The sequence below is a fragment of the Capsicum annuum genome, chromosome 6 (assembly GCF_002878395.1).
Source record: "Capsicum annuum cultivar UCD-10X-F1 chromosome 6, UCD10Xv1.1, whole genome shotgun sequence".
Taxonomy (NCBI): Eukaryota; Viridiplantae; Streptophyta; class Magnoliopsida; order Solanales; family Solanaceae; genus Capsicum; species Capsicum annuum.
In genome coordinates, this window is record NC_061116.1 from 11,493,409 (window position 1) to 11,505,948 (window position 12,540).

A 12,540-nucleotide genomic window follows, 5' to 3' on the forward strand; every position below is an offset into this window, starting at 1 on the left:
TTAAGTTTTGATGTTTGAAATATTTCATTTATGTTCATGAAAATCGTGCCCTAAGCTAAAGTCATATGTGCCCTCAGATCCCTTCTCAGAATCCTATGGCAGGATATGATCTTGAGTTAGAAGCATGATCCTAGAAGTTTAGCAACAATAAAGTGGGGATAGTCTTTATCTGGATTTAATAGATTATATATCTATGGGGATAGGTGTATGAAAGGTGAATCAGTAGGCTTAAAATAGTGTATGCAAGCATTTAAGTTGTTGATTCAAAATTAAGTATGATAATGTGTGTATGATCTAGAGGTATACCCAAGGTGATATGGGATTCTATTATTTCTAAGTTTTAATAGTGTGTGTGCTTAGATAGTACCCTTGAGTTTATAAGTGTGAATGAGGCTATGTAGTATATGATGTTCTTATCAGATAACTTATGGGTTATCGGTTGATGATGTTGGGTATGTTGGTGTAATGATAATTCTCATGGTTTAGGAAAAATATAAGCTTAGAGATGTGATATTAGTAGGCTATGAAGGAAGTTAGTATAGTTCATTAAAGGTTTGGGGATATCTATGTTAAGTATTGGAAGCTAAGTTTGAATCTTAGATGATTGAGCTACTAGAAAGAAGAGTTAAAATTCTAGATGGTGTGAACTCAGGGTATGGTGATACTCATGGAGATTCTAAGTTAGTCGATGTTTAACTTATACGATGACTATTGGGGCTATAAAAAGTTAAGAGTTGTATCTCAGAAGAAAGTATTAGCAGTAGGTTTTACACTTTAAGATATAGTCTTTCAGGGTGAATTTATTATTTTTGTGTATTGTTATGTCTCGAACTCTAGAGTAAAATAATTGCAGTTCAGTTTAGAGTTTATTAAGGGGGTCCATAGACTTAGAATATTGGCTTAAAGCTAAGGGGGGGATGATAGAACAAGGAACCAAGTCAGGCTCTCAAATTCTAGTAGTGAGGCTGGTGTGTTATAGAGCAACACTAGGGGAGGAAGATGTCAGGTCCATTCTTATCTCAGTGCAAAGTTTTGTACTTCAATTATCACGGTATATATTCATGCCTTATATGTCAGCTCCATGATCATAGCTCATATTCATGCATTTGTCATAAAAATTATGTACACGTCCAGTTTCTAGTATAAGAAGTTCCAGTTCACTCAACAGTACGAATCATATTCCATGAATTTATGAAGTCCAAACTCAGGTCATGCAGCTCATAACTCATGTACCCATGCTTTACAGAATATTTAGTCATCCCAGACACTCATTATACACCCTTAATAACTAGTGAAATTTAAATTATATCATGTATATCCTTAGTTCTGATCTCTGTAATTAATCTATGTTGTGGATACTCTATTCCTCACGTCTCAGTTAAGTGTCCAAGTTATGCATAGTATTCTTTCATGCTTCAGGTCCTCATGTTCTAACTTTTAGTGACCTTTCCTAGTGTAAAGATAATGGTGATAAACAATTGTTTAGATGGGAGAGAGTAAATGTTTCTTGTGGAGGAAAAATTGTTGTATGTTTGTTTTATGTAAGAATGTAAGGTTAAAGGAAGATTGAGGTAACGCTTTTGGTATATGTCATGGTTAGTTAAAAATTTTGTGTGTCTTTATAAGAATGGTGCAAGAAAGTTATTATTGATAGAGGTTCAGAGAATATAAGAAAGATGCTTTATAGGTGTTTGCTTAGAAGTTCTTAGGCGGTTATACTAATAGACCTGAATGTCATGTTAGTATATAAGTGGATGGGTGCATTGTGCGCTAGTGAATTCCTAGTAAGAGGTTGAATTTAGTTGTTGAAGTGGTAAGAAGAATAATTCTTGATTTGAGAAGTTGTTAAAATGCATGGGGTATTGAATTTATGATTCAGACTAGCATTATGATGTTATGTGCAATACCTTGTGATTTCGAGTTAGGCTTGAACATGGTGAAAGTATGTAGCTCAACTCAGACTTTGGCTGGAGTAGTTATATATACCCATGCGAATATTTGAGAAGCGGAGCTAAGCTTGAATTGGGCAGTTGCATTGCCTAAGGCCTAGTAATTATATCTTAGTTTATGTTTCATAGGCCTATTTTCCATGTTACAGAGTTATAGCCATATTAAGAGTCCTTACTCATATATGTTATTCAGATCATGCCCAAGTTCTTTGTTCCCCACTGTTATTAGAAATTCTTAGAAAGAATGTTGAAGAAATACTTCAGTTGAGTATAAGCTTTCAGTATAATTCAGTCCGTATAGCCAGCAATTCAGTTTAGCAGTCGGATGGACAAGTTTCTATGCTTTTTCCATCTTTCAATCTAGTCTTACAATCTAAAGTTTATTAAGTATGGCCATTCCAAAAGTTAATTTGTTCGCATCCATGTACATTGTGAATTCATTACAGTTTATGCATCATGTTTCAGATTCAGATATTTAGTCATAATTCAGTCCGTAAGTGTCCCATGCACCATCTCAGTCTTTTCGTAGTATTTCAGCCAAGTCAGTATCATTCGGGGGACGAATGATCCCAAGAGAGAAATGTCATAATACCCTGAGTTTCATGTCCTAAACCTCTCAAATTTTCTTCATGAAACCAGATCCAACCTGAGGTATTGGTTACTCTAAGTTGACTCTCTCGTTTCTATCTCTGCCTTATAACCATTCTCATGTCATTGCATGTATTCACGAAGTCAGTTCAGTTCATGTATCATGCTCAGACTCAGTTATACAATCATGTTCCAAGTCATGCATGTTCAGTTTATGGTCGTAGTTATTGAGTATTCTCAATCTAACCAGTCACATTCGAGGATAAATGATTCCAAGGGGGAGAAAGTGTAACATCCCACATTCCTGAGCTAGAAATCGAACCATCACTTCTACATATGTAAACTCTAATCCCATGATTTATCTTTAAATGCATGTGTCATGATCTTTATCCTAGTGTATGAAGTGCTTATGAGGTGAAAAATCTTCATAAGAATCACTTAGATCAAAGTTGAGCTAAGAGCCTTTGATTTGGCCAAATTCAGACAGCTTGCAGCTTATAACCAACAGGTGAAGAGTTCTCTTATTTCAGGGACTCCAGTCAGTTATAGTTCATGTAATTTATTTTGATTATTCGTATGTATTGATTAGTGGTAGTTGAAGGCATGTCCCAGCTATCTATAGTCAGTATAGAAGAGGCTTCATATATAGTCAGTCAGAGTCATGATATTGTAAATCAAGTTCTTTCTTCGGATGTATCATGTTGTAAGCTTATTCAGTATTAGATTCAATCAGATTTTCTCATGATTATGCTTTCACTCATCAAATTATATTTCGTTATATACATATTAAATCATTTGCTCAACAGTATGCCAGTTCATGGGTTAGCTTGGAATCACTTGTGGTTCCAAGCATCATGTTACGACTAGGGGGTAGTCTAGGGCCGTGACAGTTGTGATCAGTACCCTCCCTCTATATCTTGAGGTATTGGGTTCCCTGACTTTTAGGAGGTTGAGTACTACGTAATCTTTAATTTTCCTCATATATTTATTCTTTATTTAAAGTAAATAAAAAAATAATAAAAAGATACTCATACTTAAATAATATCAACTTTAGTAAAAAGAAAGTACGAATATAGTACTTACATGGGTAGCTTTTGCACGTGACTTAAACCTACACATCTTCATTTGTTGAGTTTTTTTTATGTGGGTCTCCATGAATAACTTATGTTGTATTACATTCCTACCCAATTGTTTTCTGTACATGATAAAATTATAAATCTTCAAAAGCAAAAATATTTAAAATAGAAATAAACATTTAAATTGATAAAACTTACGTACCATTTTATCATCAACAACAATCTAACGATAACTCATGCATTGTGTGGAGAGTCATCCTTCTTAGACACTTTGGTTTCCCTTCTTTTTTTTCTTCAATTTTTAATATTCTTTGTAATTCTAGTAGCGAGGAAAATTTTGCCACATTTCTACCCTATAAACTTTGGCATTTTCTAATTTTTCTTGCATAATCTAATAGATCATTAAGTCTAAGTCTGATTTTTCTAAAAAAATTCTTTCTTTTGCAACATGGTCTACTAAATCATATCAAAATATTTCTACAACAAAAAAAAATAGTTTAATATTGAAACTCTTTTTTTAAAAAAAAACTATTTTTCTTGATTGTTCGAGTAGATCTCTATTTTTGGAGATGTTGTGATCAAATCAACACCATCCTGAGACTTGGACCATCGACGCGAGCAAAACCTAAACAACTTCGTCATCACCATTCATTTCACACATCGATCGAAGCTGTCAAATTTTGATAGACATATCTATTTTTTTTTTCAGATTCTTGTAGATAAAACTCTCCAGTTCATTTTCTTTCAATTTTCAGTCAATTGTCAATTTTTTACTTTTAGAATTCTGTGATTGCAGATTTTTTTCATATCCGGATAACATCTATCATGTACATTATGTCCATTAGTTCATTTTTTCAATAAACTTGTGGTTTTCAACCACTCGAACCACTCCATCACCACTGAATCCTTGATAGATAGTGTGAACTACTTATCTTGATCTTTCTTCGTTCAGGACCATTTGAGTAAACAAGCTAAGGATGTTGATGAAAAAGATAAGGGCGAATGAGAGAAGATTGACGCTCAATTGTGTAGTCTATTATGAAAATATGTTGATTCAATGTTGATGTTGTTGTTTTGATCACTCCAAACTTGCTTCTTGATTTGATAAAAGACTCGTGGATTATACACAAATAATATCTCTCGTTTTTATAATCTTTTTTCTCGATCGATTAACCTTAAAAAGCAGGATTCAGATATGTCTACATATCTTATTTTTGAATTTTTCTGAGTAATTTGGAGTTAAAAAGATGAATTTTATTTTTTTCAAAATTTTACGCCAAACACATGTTTTGAAATTTAACTTAAATAAATAAATAATATTTATGCCCAAATTCCCCCTTACCCTCTGTTTGGATGGTGGTTTCCGATAGTATGGTATGATATTGTTTTTAAGAGAATCGTGTTTGTTTTGATGATTTCTTAAAAATGTATGGTATGGTATAGTTTAATCTCATGGTTTGGTAACCATGAAAATCCCCATTTTATATAACCACCGATTTGGTGGTATCCCATGATTCACTTTTTTTTTTCAACTATGCCCTTACTTAATTTATATAATCTTATTTTTTCATTCACCTCATATTATTTAACTCCACCTCCTACTTCGATCCCCACGTCACCCAATTTTTTTTATTTTTTTAAAAAATATTTCAAAGCTTGTTCTTACCCAACCCTCATCCCCAACCTACCCCCACCACCTACTAGCCCCCTCCCCCCCACTAATTTATTTTTATTTTTAAAATTTATTTTTAAAAACTTTCAAGAAAATTTTCTTACACCATCCCCCCCCCTACCCCCTCCCCCCCCCCCCCCCCAACACACACCACACACAAAAAAAAATAATAATAATAATTTTTTTCATTAATTTTTTTAAAAAAATTACCCCTACGCCACCCCCTACTCCACTATCCCTCCCCCAAATATTTGTTTAAAAAAATTAATTTTTTAACCCCGCCACCCTTTATGCTATTCTTTTTCATTATTTTGTGTTAAATATATACAAATGATTTTGAATTTTTTTTTCTTTGTGTTACGAACACAAGAAAATATGTAAGAAATAATTTATTTACTTGGATTTTTTTTCTTTTGGATTTCATTATTAAACACACCCGTAGAATACACAAAAAAATGCATTTAAACTTTGTACTTATCACCGGTGTCTCATCTCAAAACACAAAAAAAAAAATGAAATTTGTTATTATAAAAAATGAATCCGATTATATTTATTTGATCTATCATTTTATTGACTTTGTTAGAATTTACATGAATTTAACAATTTAATATATCCATATGATATAATTATGATAAAATACAACAACAACAAACTCAGTATATTCCCATACAGTGGGGTTTGGGGAGGGTAAAATGTACGCAGTCCATATCACTACCTTCGGAGAGGTAGCAATGTTGTTTCCAATAGAACCCCAACTCAGACCAAAGAATAATAAGCAAATTCATAATACAACATGAAATAAAATAAGTTGGCACAATATAGAAGAAGCACACAAATAGTAATACCCTATACTAACAAATTAAAGGCACCCCCACCCACATACCCCCACCCCAAAGCTCTATCTACGGACTACGGCCCACCCACACTAACCTTCTACCCTTATCCGCATCCTCCAAACCTTCTTATCTAGGGTCAAAAAGGTTAGTGCTTACGGGTGGGCCGTAATCAGTAATCAGGAGAGCTTTGGGGTAAGGTATGTGGGTAGGGTGCCTTTGATTTGTTAGTATAGGGTATTACTGTATGGATACCTCTTCTATATTATGCTAACTTATTTTATTTCATACTATATTATGAATTTGCTTATTATTCTTTGTCCTGAGCCGGAATTTATCAGAAACAGCCTTGCTATCTCTCCAAAGATAGTAGTATAGACTGTATACATTTTACCCTCTCAGACCCACTATATGAGAATACACTGAATTTATTATTATTATATTTTACAATGATTAAAAATATTTTAATAAACTTATCAGTTACCATACAATATCATAATGTCAAATCAAACAATAAAGCTGTCATCAAACAGTGATGAACATACATAGCATACATTATGAAATTATGAAACGGCAAACCACCATCCAAACAAAGTGCACTCTCAGCTAACACAAAAGTTCTCCAGAATTTTATTTATTACCACAAAATTGGGGCACCCAAGTTCAATTTTAGAGATTTTCTTTAGCGGTAATCAAAAAGATGAGGGGATTTTGTCTGCGTAAATACAACAATTGTATTCCCTTTCTCTCTTCTTCCGCAATTAGATGTTATTCTTCAATAAAGGGTAAAGTTGGGGTAACCATCAATGTTGTGAATGAGGTAAAGTGATTAGATGATGCTGTAATGCTATTCAATCGAATGGTCAGAATGAAGCCTCTTCCTTCTGTTCCTGTCTTCTGTCAACTATTTAAAACTATGCTAACTATGAAGCATTATTCTGTTGTTGTTTCTCTTTTTCAAGAAATTCGAAAATTGCGTACCCCAATTAATGATTTCATGTTGAGTATCCTGATCAACAGTTATTGCTTGATACATCATGCTGATTGTGCATTCTCGCTGTTACCCATTTACTTGAAGACTGGTATTCCATTTAATGTCGTCGCCTTTAACACCTTATTAAGGGGATTATTTGCTGAAAATAAAGTCAAAGATGCTGTTGAATTATTTAAAAAAGTGTCGAGAGAGAATATTTGTGAGCTCGACCAAGTCATGTATGCAACCATCATGAATGGGCTCAACAAAAGGGGTCATACTCCAAAAACTTGAAGTTTGCTCCGGATAATGGAACAGGGAAACACTACCGAACGTATTTAATTACAACATTGTTGTTGATGCCCTTTGCAAAGATGAAAACTTAGCTGCAACTATCACCCTTAAGAATGAGATGAAGCAGAAAGGAATTCTTCCGGACATAGTCACATATGGTTCATTAATTGATGGTCTGCGTAAGCTTGGTCAATGGGAAAAGGTTAGGACTTTGTTCTCTGAGATGGTGAATCTTAATATTTATCTAGATGTGCACACCTTTAACATGCTAATAGATGGACTATGCAAAGAAAGGAAAGTGGAAGAAGCCGATGAAGTAATGAGACACATGATAGAAAAAGGTGTAGAGCCTGATATAATCACCTACAACGTGATAATGGATGGATATTGTTTGTATGGTCAAGTGGATAGAGCAAGGAGAGTTTTTTATGTCTTGATAGATAAAGACATTGAGCCTGACATTATTAGCTATAGCATACTAATTAATGGATACTGTAAGAAAAAGAATCTTGCTGAGGCCATGCAATTGTTTGATGAAATTTGTCAAAAGGGATTAAAACCTAATACTATTACCTACAATACTATCTTGCACGGTCTGTTTGAAGTGGGAAGAATTGGTGATTCAAAAAAGATATTTAATGAGATGCTACGTGTAGGGCCCACACTTGATATATGCACTCATACTACTTTGCTCGATAGTTATCTTAAGTATGGACTCATTGAAGAAGCTGTGTTACTCTTTAATGAGTTGGCAATAAAGAGGGAATACTATGATGTTTCATTTTACAATGCTGTCATTAATGGATTGTGCAAAAATGATAAAGTCGACAAAGCTCGTGCTATTTTTGAGAAGTTCTCTTCAATAGGATTGCTTCCAAATGTGAGAACCTACAATACAATGATAAATAGACTTTGTCTAGCAGGGTTGTTAGATGAAGCCAAAGATATATTAAGAAAAATGGAGGACAGTGGTTGTTTGCCAAACAATGTGACTTACAATGTGTTTGTGCAAGGATTTCTCAGGTGTAGCAAAATTGGTGAAATGAAAACCTTTATGAAGGAAATGTCTGGAAGGAGATTCTCAGTTGATGCTAGTTGTACAACTGGACTTTTGGTAAACGTTGTAAGGGAGAATCCTTCTGTACTTGACATGATACCGGAGCTTCACTCGAAAAACTAAGTGAATTTTTTTCTTTCTTGTTTTATTCGGCTACTGTATGGAGTGAAATTTCTTTTTTGTCCCTGTAAAAGAAATGGCATCCAGTGCAATTGCAGAAGGTTATGCCAATTAGAACGTTGCTTGAGCTTTCTAGGCAGACCTGTTGAGGAGGTACATCAATTTCACCGATGCTTCGATCACTTCTCGCCGGGGACTTCTTCCTTGAGATCTATCTCTGGAGAAGTTTTGATATCTTGAGATATTTTTTTTCAGTCTTCTTTTTCTTAGAAATCAGATATTATTGCACTCTTAATATGAGAAACAATGGTGACCTTCAATTTTCCCTTTTTAAAGGAATAATGGTAAGTTTCCTACTTACCCTTTTATGTACATATTATAAGTCTAGCAATATCATTTTCAGTGCTATTTAGTTATCTTCAAGAATTTTTCTTTTGGTTCTCTTCAGGAATTGTCCTTTTCTATTTTTCTTGAAGTCAATAACAACTGCCTTTAACTTACGAATTGCTACCAGAACAATCTTCTAGGTGGTTTCTAAAGTCGTAGTTACATCGTCCATAAATTGAATGCGTTGACAAGATCAACCCCGTCCTTCTTTTCTAAACCATATAGTATGAAATATTTTGGTTTTCCTGAAATTCAAATAAAACAAGTTTGGATCTGATAGGATATACCATAGATGAATGGTCAACATCATATTCAAATAGTTTAAGAATATACATTTTGGAATTTTGTATAGATCCAAGAGTACTTGATGCTTACTGGGAAAACATTTTCTTATGGAACAGTCACATTGTCTAAGTGAGTTCATTGTTCCTGTGAATTTGAAGATGTAAGTGTGTTGTTACTGAAATTGGAGGCTATCTCTCTTAGTGATCAGAAAGACAGCAAGTTTACTGTCAAAGTTGTTATAGAATCTGTTGGGGAATGTGAGAGGCACTCAAAAGCACTGGCCATGTAGAAAAATTTGAAAGACAATTGCAGCTCCGAGAGACACCTATTTCGCTAAGTTTGTTTAACCCATGGCAACTTGCAAAAATAATAAAAAGTAGTCCCTTTTTGTGCAACAGATGCTTACTGTGTGTACATGCCAGTAAATAAACTATCTACTGCTTCACTGTACCTACACTAGACAGATCTGGACAATGTTTCTTGCGATTTTGGTGTCTTATATGCCAGTGCCACATTAAACTTGCACTAAGAAGCTGGTACGAGCAGTATTAGTCACTCTTCATCAATGGACTGACTGCTATTCACTCCCACATTTTCTAGTCTGTTTGGATGGAGGGAAATAATAGATTCAATGACAAGAGGAGCAAGAATAAATAGTTATGGTGAGAGTGAATCACCTTGCCTTAGTGCATCGGGCTGCCCTTTTTATGGAAGTTAGTTGAGTGATATGATCAGTGAGAATTCATATAGCTTATTTGGGATTGAGACTTAGTGGTTATTTTGGTGTTGCACTTTGGTGTTGCACTTAAATGCTCACTTACCAATTCTTTAGGTATGGTAACTAATGTTTCTAATCCACTTATTAGTCTAGGGGTGTAATGTTGCTTCTGTAATGAGAACTTTGGTTGGATGGATGCAGATGATAATGTAGGAGCTTTGGTGGTTGTGAAACCTTGAAAATAAGGCAATTGCTGGAATTATTACACCACTTTTAAAATAAAATGGCTTCTTCTGCATTTTAAAGTTGGTGATGCTACCTCTCTGCTCATCTGTACTAGTTTTGAATTTTGTAATTGTTCCATGATCATGTCTCCAGCATGTTAGCTCCCACATAGTCTTTTTTTTTTTTTTGATAACGGTGATGTTCAGTCCCACCTGTGTGTAGCTTGATTTTTCACCGAGTACCTCCTATCTCCCACTAGCATGTTACCGGGTAACTCCAACTGCAATATATGTTTAGTCGTCTTTAAACATATTTAGTGATTTATAGAATTTTGAATCCTGTGGACGCTATAAGATAGGAGTAACGTTTATCTATTTTCTTTCAAGTATAGTTTATCAATGTGATCATGTTCTATCACTAATTTAACCTCCTCCATAGAATCAGTTGAATGCCAGTTGTGATCTTTTGTTTCTCCTTCATTAACATAATAGAATGCACTTGATGTTTATGAATGTCGTGCTTATACTTTCTTGTTTGCGTTCACTTGCCTTGTCTTGTCCATGTGAAGGGAAGCCTTATAGAATAAGGAAGCTCGCCACTGAAGATTACTGGGGTATTCAGTGGCAATGTGATGATTCCCTGAGTCTACGTATAAGAATTTGTATTTGTGGCATTCTTCTTTGGGAAAGAAATGAATACACAGACAATTGCTAGGGTGAAGGGCTTTGAATATCCATTTTCTGCTTGTAGTATTTGGAAGATCATAGTTGGATGCAAATTTACAGCCAAATGATTTTTGTTCTTCTCCTTTTTTTCCCTTCTCCCCTCTCTTATTAACTCTGTTGGACCAGATTATCTCAGGAAAATCGTTGTTGAAGATCATCCAAGTCAACCAAAATCGAGGACATTATGACAGAAGAGGTAATAGTAAAAACCTTTTCTTGCTATTATCTTAAATACTCTGCAACACATTAGAGCAATTTACTTGTTTGTTGAGAAGTGGATGTTCCACATAAGTTGGGATACGGTGTCTTTAAAAGGTTTATATGTGGAGGTTAACCAGGTGTCTGTGAATAAGTGAGTGACATACTTGATATATATGGACGTATATGGTAATGGCTTTGAGATCAATCCATTTATACTCTCCGGCACTAAGAGGCCATTTGGCCATAAAAAATATTCCCTTTTTTCCGGAATTTTTTTTCACTTTATTAAAGTTGTAGTGTTTGGCCGTGAAAATTCCAAAAATAATTCCAAATTTGTTTTCTGAAAAGTGAAAACTGTCAAAAATGAACTTTGGGCCTAACTCAACCTCAAAAGGGGAGGATTACCCAAGTCCATATAAGCAAACTACCAGTCCATTCTCCAATCAATGTGGGACTTTTACCCACTCTAACACCCCCCTCACGCCCAGGCCCAACTGGCACTGGCGCGTGGACCGGGAGCCCAAACGGGGATGGACCTGGCTTTGATATCATGTCAAGAATGGACCTTGGGCCTAACTCTACCTCAAAAGCTAGCTCAAGAGGTGAGGATTACCCAATTCCATATAAGCAAACCACTAGTCCTCAAGAGGTGAGGATTACCCAATTCCATATAAGCAAAACACTAGTCCATTCCCCAACCAATGTGGGACTTTTACCCACTCTAACACCCCCCTCACGCCCAGACCCAACTGGCACTGGCGCGTGGACCGGGAGAGCCCAAAACGGGATGGACTTGGCTCTGATACCATGTCAAGAATGAACCTTAGGCCTAACTCAATCTCAAAAGCTAGCTCATAAGGGGAGGATTACCCAAGTCTATATAAGCAAACTACCAGTCCATTCCCCAACCAATGTGGGACTTTTACCCACTCTAACAAAAACAACTTTTTATTGTTTTCACTTTTTTCCAATTCCAATTCTAACTTTTATTTATTATTACATATAACCCCAATTTTTATTATTATTACATAAAATAGTGGATACTAATTGTTTCTTAAATGGCTTCTTCTTCTCGTTGTGGGATTACTACATTGGAGAATTCTTGATTCACTATTATGTTTTTGCTAGATCATTCGCGGGGTTTAATGTCTTCAATTTGTTATCTTTGCAGATTGTTTAACTTAATTATTATTTGGCCTAGATTAAAAATTAAAAATTAAGAGCTTTGATCTTGATATCAAAGCAAAAGAGAAAGGAGAGGGACAAAATATGTATGTCTAATTGAATCCATATGTTAATATATGTTAATATATAGACCTTAAAATAAGGCTTAATTGTGATTTGTGTCTCTCCTAATCAACATCTAATTCCTCAGTTGTATTTGCAGCATGTGAGCCGGGGGTCTATCGGAAACAATCTCTCTACTTCTTCGAAGGT

At 34.8% G+C, this 12,540-nt stretch overlaps 1 pseudogene; it reads left to right on the forward strand.

The window, feature by feature from the left end:
* The first annotated feature begins 6,707 nt into the window (after window positions 1-6,707).
* LOC107875131 lies at window positions 6,708-12,540 on the forward strand (annotated as a pseudogene).